The sequence below is a fragment of the Bacillus rossius genome, assembly GCF_032445375.1.
Source record: "Bacillus rossius redtenbacheri isolate Brsri chromosome 4 unlocalized genomic scaffold, Brsri_v3 Brsri_v3_scf4_2, whole genome shotgun sequence".
Classification (NCBI taxonomy): domain Eukaryota; kingdom Metazoa; phylum Arthropoda; class Insecta; order Phasmatodea; family Bacillidae; genus Bacillus; species Bacillus rossius.
The window spans coordinates 25,946,409-25,956,315 of record NW_026962011.1 but is presented as its reverse complement, the minus strand read 5'-3'; positions in this window follow the sequence as shown (position 1 = coordinate 25,956,315).

Sequence of the window (9,907 nt, the reverse complement as noted above, 5' to 3'; positions counted from 1 at the left end):
GGCTTCGCTAGACATCAAGGAGAAGGAAGTTCGTCTTGCATGTTAGTGCTCCACGGATGTCTAATGACATATTATTTGACTGAGTAATGGTTGCTTAATTTTTATTTCCACCTGGTAAAAAAAAAATTGCAAGTGCTGATTTAGTAACAGATATTCTCGAATTAAATGTAACTCTAAATAACACGTCATGACTCATTAGGTAAAAAATCCGTCATACAGAGAGCGGTTTCTCATAATAGACAGAAGCACTTGAAGAAACCACAGGAATAATCAGGAGTACACGGAGAAATCCATCATAATATTGACAAAAATAATAGGGAGCACACGGAGAAAAACCTTTTCACGTTTCTTTGTTATCATATAAATACAGAAACAATATTTAATAATAAAATAAATTAATAAAAATTTTTAAATTGAAAGCAGGAATAATCAGGAGCACACGGAGAAAACCATCATAATATTGACATGGATAATCAGATGCAATCGGAGAAAACCACCACACGTTTTCTTTGATATGATAAAATTACAGGGAAAAAAATATTTAATAAAAATAAATTTAAAAAAAATCACAAAAATACATAAAATTCTGGCTTGTACTAGAACTCTATCTTTGTGACACAATGAGAAGTTCACAAGCTAGCAGAATCTATTTATGTATTTTTGTGATTTTTTTTTCATTTTAAGTTTTTTTAAATTTATTTTTATTAAATATTTTTTTTCCCTGTAATTTTATGATATCAAAGAAAACGTGTGGTGGTTTTCTCCGAGTTCATCTGATTATACATGTCAATATTATGATGGTTTTCTCCGTGTGCTCCTGATTATTTATGCTTTCAATTTAATTTTTTTTATTAATTTATTTTATTATTAAATATTGTTTCTGTATTTATATTATAACAAAGAAACGTGAAAACGTTTTTCTCCGTGTGCTCCCTATTGTTTTTGTCAATATTATGATGGATTTCTCCGTGTACTCCTGATTATTCCTGTGGTTTCTTCAAGTGCTTCTGTCTATTATGAGAAACCGCTCTCTGTATGACGGATTTTTTACCTAATGAGTCATGACGTGTTATTTAGAGTTACATTTAATTCGAGAATATCTGTTACTAAATCAGCACTTGCAATTTTTTTTTTTACCAGGTGGAAATAAAAATTAAGCAACCATTACTCAGTCAAATAATATGTCATTAGACATCCGTGGAGCACTAACATGCAAGACGAACTTCCTTCTCCTTGATGTCTAGCGAAGCCATCCTTGTTTTGCGATCGTTAGTGAGCTTCCCGCATACCACATAAAACAACTAAATAAATTATGACTCAATACAACACGTGGCGACATCTCATGCTAATAATCGATACCACATGTAACAAATTCTTTTGTATGAGGTAACTTAATTCTTGTAGATGAAATATTAAAAATTATATTTAAGTAATGTATCTAATTTATTTAATTCAGTTTGCATCTGACCATAGTCTCAGTAACTAATATGAATCCTGATTCGGTGAATGTTGCTGTATCGAAAGGACACAGGTGTAAGTTTTGCAGCAAAGAATTTATCTTGAGAAAGAATGGAAGACAACACGAGAAGAATGACTGTGATAAAAATTCACTACGTAATATGATAAGTTGTGTTCGATGTAGCAAGTCGTTTACGCGGAGAGAGAGCTTAAAAAGACATGACAGAACTTGTAACGCCAAGCCTGTGTACAAGCTAGAGGACAACGATGGCTCTACTAGACTAAGGAAGAGTGATCTGCATTACGACAATAATTTTCCTTGTCTTGGAAGAGATTATCATCGCGGCTCTTCCGATCTCGACAAAGAACTTAAATTGAAGGACGATTAAGATTTATGGAAGAATGAAGACAATGGAAGAATCTTTAACGTGAAAAGTGAGAATACATTCCAGCCGAATTCAAGTAGACCTTTCCTACTTTGTAAAAATGATGGACTCCTTAAAAGGAAGCATGAAGACGATGAAGACGCTTCGACATCATCGACATCGAATTCTTACGGTAATCTGGGTGAAGATGATGCCTTCTACGGTGATTGCTACAGCGACTCTGCGGCTGTTGACAAAGGTATAGACTGTGATGAAGCAACTAAAGCAGGCAAGATCGAAGACTGTGGTGGTGTCCTGAGACCGAAACGATGGAAACATCGTGATATATTAAATAAATCGGATCAAGCTTGTGATGATTACTATCTCGATAATGAAAGTTACCCTGAGGATGGTGTTAAAACGGAAGACACCAGAGAAAATAATATTTATAATAATCAAACAAGTAAGATGGTGGTAGAAGAGACTGATTACACTTCATGGAACGATCCAAACATATTGGTTGACCGGCTAAGACTTCTACATGACTCGCTTTGTGCAGGAAAATATTCGTGCATCAAAGAAATATCATTTATACTCAAAGAACTGAGAAAAGTTGGCTACATTCATTAATGGCTTGTTTTACTTGTATTTGTATAATGTAAAGAAATAAATAATTGCAATTATAAAAATTTAATGTTTTATTTTTCTTGTATTCAGATTTCTAACTAAGACTAACGTCTCGTAACTAGAGCTTCCAAATGTGCTTCCTTTTCGTTGATGGTGCGGCCTTTTCGTTGATGTTGCTTCCTTTTCGTTGTCGGTGCTTCCAAATGTGCTGCCTTTTCGTTGGCGGTGCTGCCTTTTCGTTGTCGGTGCTTCCAAATGAGCTGCCTTTTCTTTGTCGGTACTGACTTTTCGTTGTCGGTGCTACCAAATGTGCTGGCTTTTCATTGATGGTGCTGCCTTTTCGATGACGGTGCTTCCAAAATGTGCTACCTTTTCGTTGTCGGTGCTTCCAAATGTGCTGCCTTTTCGTTGACGGTGCTTTCAAATGTGCTGCCTTTTCGTTGACGGTGCTTTCAAATGCGCTGCCTTTTCGTTGACGGTGCTGCCTTTTCTTTGTCGGTGCTTCCAAATGTGCTGCCTTTTCGTTGACGGTGCTTCCAAATGTGGTGCCTTTTTCGATGCCGGTGCTGCCTTTTCGTTGTCGGTGCTTCCAAATGTGCTGCCTTTTCGTTGGCGGTGCTGCCTTTTCGTTGTCGGTGCTTCCAAATGTGCTGCCTTTTCGTTGGCGGTGCTGCCTTTTCGTTGTAGGTGCTTCCAAATGTGCTTCCTTTTCGATGCTGGTGCTGCCTTTTCGTTGTCGGTGCTGCCTTTTCGTTGACGGTGCTTCCAAATGTGCTTCCTTTTCGATGCCGGTGCTGCCTTTTCGTTGTCGGTGCTTCCAAATGTTCTTCCTTTTCGATGGCGGTGCTGCCTTTTCTTTTTCGGTGCTTCCAAATGTGCTTCCTTTTCGTTGGTGGTGCTGCCTTTTCTTTGTCGGTGCTTCCTAATGTGCTGCCTTTTCTTTGTCGTTGCTTCCTAATGTGCTGCCTTTTCGTTGACGGTGCTTACAAATGTGCTTCCTTTTCGTTGATTTTGCTGCCTTTTCTTTGTCGGTGCTTCCTTTTTGTTGATTGCGCGTAGTACAAAATGTAGTGATTGAATATTTACTAGTTTAAAACCTCTTGGTGTTACTAAAATATTTTTCAAGGTTACTTGGTCCTTTAGAATGTATAAAAATGTCACGATGGATTAATTGAATTTAATTAGCTAACGACGAAGGACATGCGGTCCTGAAACGACTAGCCTATACGTCTGATAATGACATGACTCGGTCTCATGGACTGAAGGCAATTGATCTATATGTGTGGCTTTGTACATGTATGGCTTATAGGTTATTCAGATTATTGAAAAATTAGTCTTTCATAATAGGCTAATCGGCACTGTATTAATTCGTTGGTCAGGTATATTGACTTGAGTTGTTTTTCGTAGAGTGAATGATTAATAAACACCACGAAAGGTAATGGAAAACCGAATATAAAATTTATTTAATAATTAGTTAAAACTTTCACTGGTCAGGAATCGATCCGTGGACAGGAATCCATCGATTCAATTTGTAAATTAATAATTGATTTTTTTCGGAGACTTTTGGAATTTTCCCCGCATTTCTAGCTAAATAATAACAAGATTTCAAGATGGCGACCAAATTTCAAGATGGCGGGCACCTCAGTAATAATAAATGATTATTGCACTGTAGCAGGTTATAATAAAACTAGCATGAAGGAAAGACAAGTACACACAAGATGTTGTCCTCCAGCAGACGAAAACATGATGGTGGCAATGACCGCTAGCATGTGGTAGCTCCTGGTAGCATGTACTGAACATACAATGACGGATCCATGATGTTCTCCAAGGTTAAAAGTCAAAGATCAAGGTCACGGTAAAATTTTAAGGTCAAGGTCAAATTTCAAGGTCAAAGTCAAAGTTCAAGGTCAAAGTTCAAGGACAGGTCAAAGTTCAAGGACAAGGTCAAAGTTCAAGGTCAAGGTCAAAGTTCAAGGTCAAGGTCAAAGTTCAAGGTCAATGACAAAGTTTAATGCCAACAGTTGAGGACAATGGTATGGTGCCCAGAAAATTATACTAACATGGTATCGGCACACTCTAACGGACGAAAACAGGTTGGTGGTCTCCAGCGGATGAAGACAAGATGACGGACATGACGTCATATCAGCTGATGGTAAATACCTTGTTATTTGTGGAGGTAGGTCAGTCTGTAGGTGGCTTCTGTGGAGGAAGGATCTGATTGTTTTATTTTTTATTTTTTGCCCTCACCGGTTTTGAAAAAAGGACGGGAATCGATATAATCAGAATTCTATTAATTTAATTTTTAATGAATTTAGGAATTTTTTTCATTAAAATCGGATAATAAATAAAGATTTCCAAGAATGCGTCTAAATTTCAAGATGGCGACCATAACGATAATTGCAACATTAATAGGATCCAATATGGCGGTCGTAACGTAAAGTGTAAGAATGACATGGTACTCATCCAAGATGGCGGGTGTAACGAAATATGCAACATTTATATAATCCAAGATGGCGACCGTAACGATAACTGCAACAGTGGTTTTTAAGATTTTTATTTAATTCGATTATTTAATTTTTTTAATGATTTTTAAAATTTTACCCGATTTTCTAACATAAAAATTGCGGATTTTCAAGATGGCGTCTAAATTTCAAGATGGCGACCATAACGATGATTACAACGGTGACGTCATCATTCAAAATGTCGGACAACACAATGTCGGAATTTTCTAGAAAAATAAATGACGTCATCCAAAATGGTGGATACAAGATAGCGGATCCAAGATGGCTGCCGTGATCTACTTGTCCCGTTACGTTGTGTTCCGTTACGCTGTGTCCTGTTACGCTCATCCAAGATGGCCACCGTGACGAAACAATCCAAGATGGCGGACCGACAATCACAATCCACATCCTGCATCCTGCCGCAGAACCGGCTATCCTATACTACTTTTTAATTTTTAATTTTATCATATTACCTGAGTTAACAAAACAATAATTCATTCTTCACCTCCATATGTTTGACCGGTAAATAAGAATAATAATTTTTTGCCAATTTTGAAAACATTTCGTGTTGAAATGTTAAGTTTCTTATGATTAAATGGCAAATTATTTATGTATAAAGCTAAAAAGTTTAATTTTAATATTATCTGCGCCAGAAAACACTTATTTTTCAGTGGTTAACATTTTGTCTTCAATTTCTAGAATGACATATTTTATTCCACTATGTTCCTTTATCAGGAAGACTGTCAAAGATAGCGGTCCAAAACTTGCTCAATTGTTTTATTTTACATTGATTTACAAATCTAAGTAGAATAATATCATCGTTTTTATTTAATTGAAATTAGAAGAATTTATGCAAAAAATATTGTGTGTAAAAATTTGGACTTGACAAAATTAATAATGTTTAATTTTTAATTTTACTTTGAGTTTCTACTACAGTCAATAGAAATAATTTTATCACATAAGCTGTATAAATTTCATAATATTGTTTTAATGGCTGTTTATTTACAGTAAAAATAAAATTTAACTTTTTAACGTTGGTATTCATAGGACTTAAAAAACCAGCTGTATAAAAGTTAGTTTTAAACATTTACCTGTGCTTCAAAGCTGTCACACAACAGAATACCATGCAATGTAAATGTCAAGAATTTAAAAGGAAAATTATATGTTAGCGTGTTACATTGACAAGATTTTTTTTTGTACTTTCACTAGGAAAATCCTTGGAAACTTTGTTGCCAACAATAACAATTGCAAATGGTGCAAGCTCTGCCTTGCAGTTTAGCAAGTGATATCGTTGGCAAATGAGTTTCGAAGGACAATCCTTATAAAAATACTAAAATTTTGTTTACAGCCTACGCATTAGCCCAGAAGCGCTCTATTTATTTTGATCCTTGTAAGCCTCAGATTGGTTCTGTGTCACCTTGGCACACACACAAAAAAAAATCTTTAATTACAAAAGATTTATTTGGAATCCAGTTGCCAATAAATTCTTTGTAATAATACAAGAAAATCATAGTGAAACTTTGTACAACAAATGGCTCTAGTTATTTTCGCATGTATGAAATAGGTTTTTAGAGATAGAATACCGAATTCTGAATAATACTAATAATAATACTGAATAAGTCAATTTAAGAAAATTGGCGCATAATTTTATATTATAAATCATGTTTAATTCAAGTATGATTGTTGAAACAATGGAAAAAAATATATATTAATTAATTGAAAATATTTTGTGTTATTATGTTTACTAATGTGTGCAGTTAATATTAAAAAGCTGTCCAGAGAAATGTTTGCAAATAACTTTAAGTATTAAAGGTACTGAAAAAAAAAATGCATAAATTCCCGGGTAAGAATCCGGACACGGTATTACTGTGAACACTATTATGTAGCGATACAGTTGTTTTCATGTAAATGTAAAAATTGCATACATTTGTAATTTAACATGAATCCAACAAAATAGTTACAGTGCAAAGGACACATTTCAGCCACCTTTGTTGCTTCCAGTGGACGCCATTTGGGATAGTGGATAAGGGCAAAGGGCAGGCTTTGGTGGTATAGGCTACATAGCGGTTAAATAACTGTCCGCTGACTTCAGCGTTGTTCGCCCCTGTACCAACCCGGGCGTAATTGTATTTTGAATTTCACTTTCACGTCGGACCCTAAATAAACCTACCAGCATAAAGTTAATTATCCTGAATCAACATTGTGACCTGGAACCTGCGGAATGACTCCATGTGTCCTTATCGCCAATGTTGCCTCACATTGTGTGGTGCTTCTGTCACATCTGCATAAACCGTACCGTAAATAAAACTGAAACCATTCATTTCATGATTATTTCTTTACACAAATAGTTGTTGTTTTCAATTTCTAGTGTACTTTATCTGCGTTTTTAAATCCTACTAGAATATGCTTGTTTACATATTACACGTAAAATAGCCTTACTGGTTTATTAATTTTCTATTCTTTTTTAAAATATATATTTTTTAGCAAAATAAACGTTATTTAAAATAAAATATTGTAAATAAAAATAAATCACATTTAATGTTTAATATTTAATGCATTCAATAGAAATGTGTTCTTCATATAAAATGTTGCATTTTGCTAATATATTTTTATTGAAAATATAAAGTATAAATACCTGCGTTAGTCAATACAGTAACGGAGATTTCAGTTGGGTAGGTACAATACTTTTATATTTTAGTTTTTTTTTTTTGGTTTGGATTATGTAACAAGTATTTTTTATTTGTAAAATTAAAACAACTAATGATACAGTTATTGCTACAAATTTATTATTAATTTGTAACGATTAAATTAAGGAATTTTCAATATATTGTACGAAAAAGCAGCTCAAAGCTTAATATTAAGTAATCTAAATTAAATTTGTAACATTTTAACATACAAAATTACTGTGCCACTGATTTTCAAATAATTTTCTCTTTTCATGCCACTGTTTGCATTTCTAGCTATTGGCTTCCTATTTGCCACCGAAGTAGTTGAAACACCTAATTTTCATATCTACTTCATAATTTTTGTAGAATACTATGTGTCACTTTGGGATATTCATGTTTCACATTTTCAATATTTCTTCCACACCACCGCAATATTACTGACTAACCTATTTTTTTTTTTTTTTGCAGTTAGGAAATTACTATTCAAGGGAGCGTAAATAATAAAATAATCAATGAAGCTTCGACGATAACAGAGATGCAGTGTACACTGTTATCAGTATAATTTCTGTTAATCAGACGTTGATACCTATAACTCAGCTCCAAACAAACCTTAGTCAAAATTTGACGGATTTTATTTATTGCAAATTATGTTTTAAAAGTTAGTTTTATATCCAACAATAACTCACTTAAACCTGTTTTATAAACCAGTAAGCATGAGTTATACGAGCATAAGTCTCAAGCTTTAGTTGAGCCAAACACATGTAAGTCCCGTGACAAAGTAATGTACCCGTAACTGTAAAAAAAAAACTCCCCCATTTATAATAAATGTAACTGAAGGTCCTTCTTGCTGGCATGAGGGAACAGTGCAATCATTGAAAGGGCGGGTTTTTGAGTCTCATGTTGTTCAATTTTCACTTAGGCTCGTTTGGTTTTAGGCCCAGTAATGACTGTAGATTAGTGCTTGGATGAAGATTTAAGTATCTTAAAATTTTCGTGGCATTATTCCTAGATAAGTATCAAATGGTTAAAAATTTTTAACATCTGCGTGTCTGCTTTGATGCTGATTTAAGGAAAATGTACTTATATGGCTCGGTCATTAATACGGCCCGCAAGCCACTGTTTTGTAAAAAAAAGTCTGTAATATCAGGTGTTGCACATAAAACATAAATAGATGTGATAGTCACCATATAAGCTGATGGACCGTATTATATTTAAATTTAAAAAATGTTTCGATAGAAAAAGTCCCACTTTAAAGATAAACGAAACAAATACGCATATGGTTATCAAAAATTTGTAAAATAATGGAAGACAAGTTTCTACACCAATTATTTGAACCCCAAACACTAATGTTCCCATTGAAATTTTTTCTCTTTCGACTTTTTTACGTGCGAAGAGCAAATACAAGTGTGTCTCTTAACTCTATCGATTTCGTTAGCATGGTTTTGAAAACAAAAGATGTAGATAATAGCTCCAAGAAATACTTTGTTTTAAGCTTCTCGGATCAATAGTTACATTGAAACCATGTGATATTATTATATCTATGCAAATACTTAAAATGTATTATGTTTGTAGAATTTATTGAGGTAAATTTGTGACAAATTGTCTTTAGTGATCATTAATTTCCCATGGTATATATTACTCTGTTTGTCGCTTTTTAAACTAGAGTAAATTTTAATATAAATTAATTTTTTTCTATTAATAATAAATTTGAATAGTTTCTGAATTTTAACCAAAATAGGAAAAAAAAATATTTTATTTATCACTGCTGAAAGTCGCAACAGAAGCCGTAGATATTATCTAAATGTTACGGTCTATTAAATAATATATCAATGTCGCGTAAACATTTTTTATACTTCATTTTATATTTGAAAACTAAAATTTTTCAATATATACCATTCGGTGAATCCGTGTTGTTTAAAGAAATATAGTTGTTTTTGCAATTAAATTTAAATGATTTCGAATATTATTTGTTTGAAGTAGATAAATTAAATAATACAATTTTATTTTGCTGGTGATTGCCAAAACCCTAAATTGGAGTGTAAGATTTGTATTATTTTAACGCCTTTGTTTTTATTAAAAAAAAACTACTCATCGAAAATTCAAAGTAAATTAATTGTTTACCTACTTTGAAAGTGACATTGTATTTATTTGAAATAGGATTAAAGGTCGGGTCGAGGTCAAATTCGAAGTAAATCGCGGCGACCCAGATACGCATTGAAGTCTGAACTGGCGACAACAACGACGATGTGTCTAACGCTTCGTCCTGCCCCCCCCCCCCCCCTTCAACGAA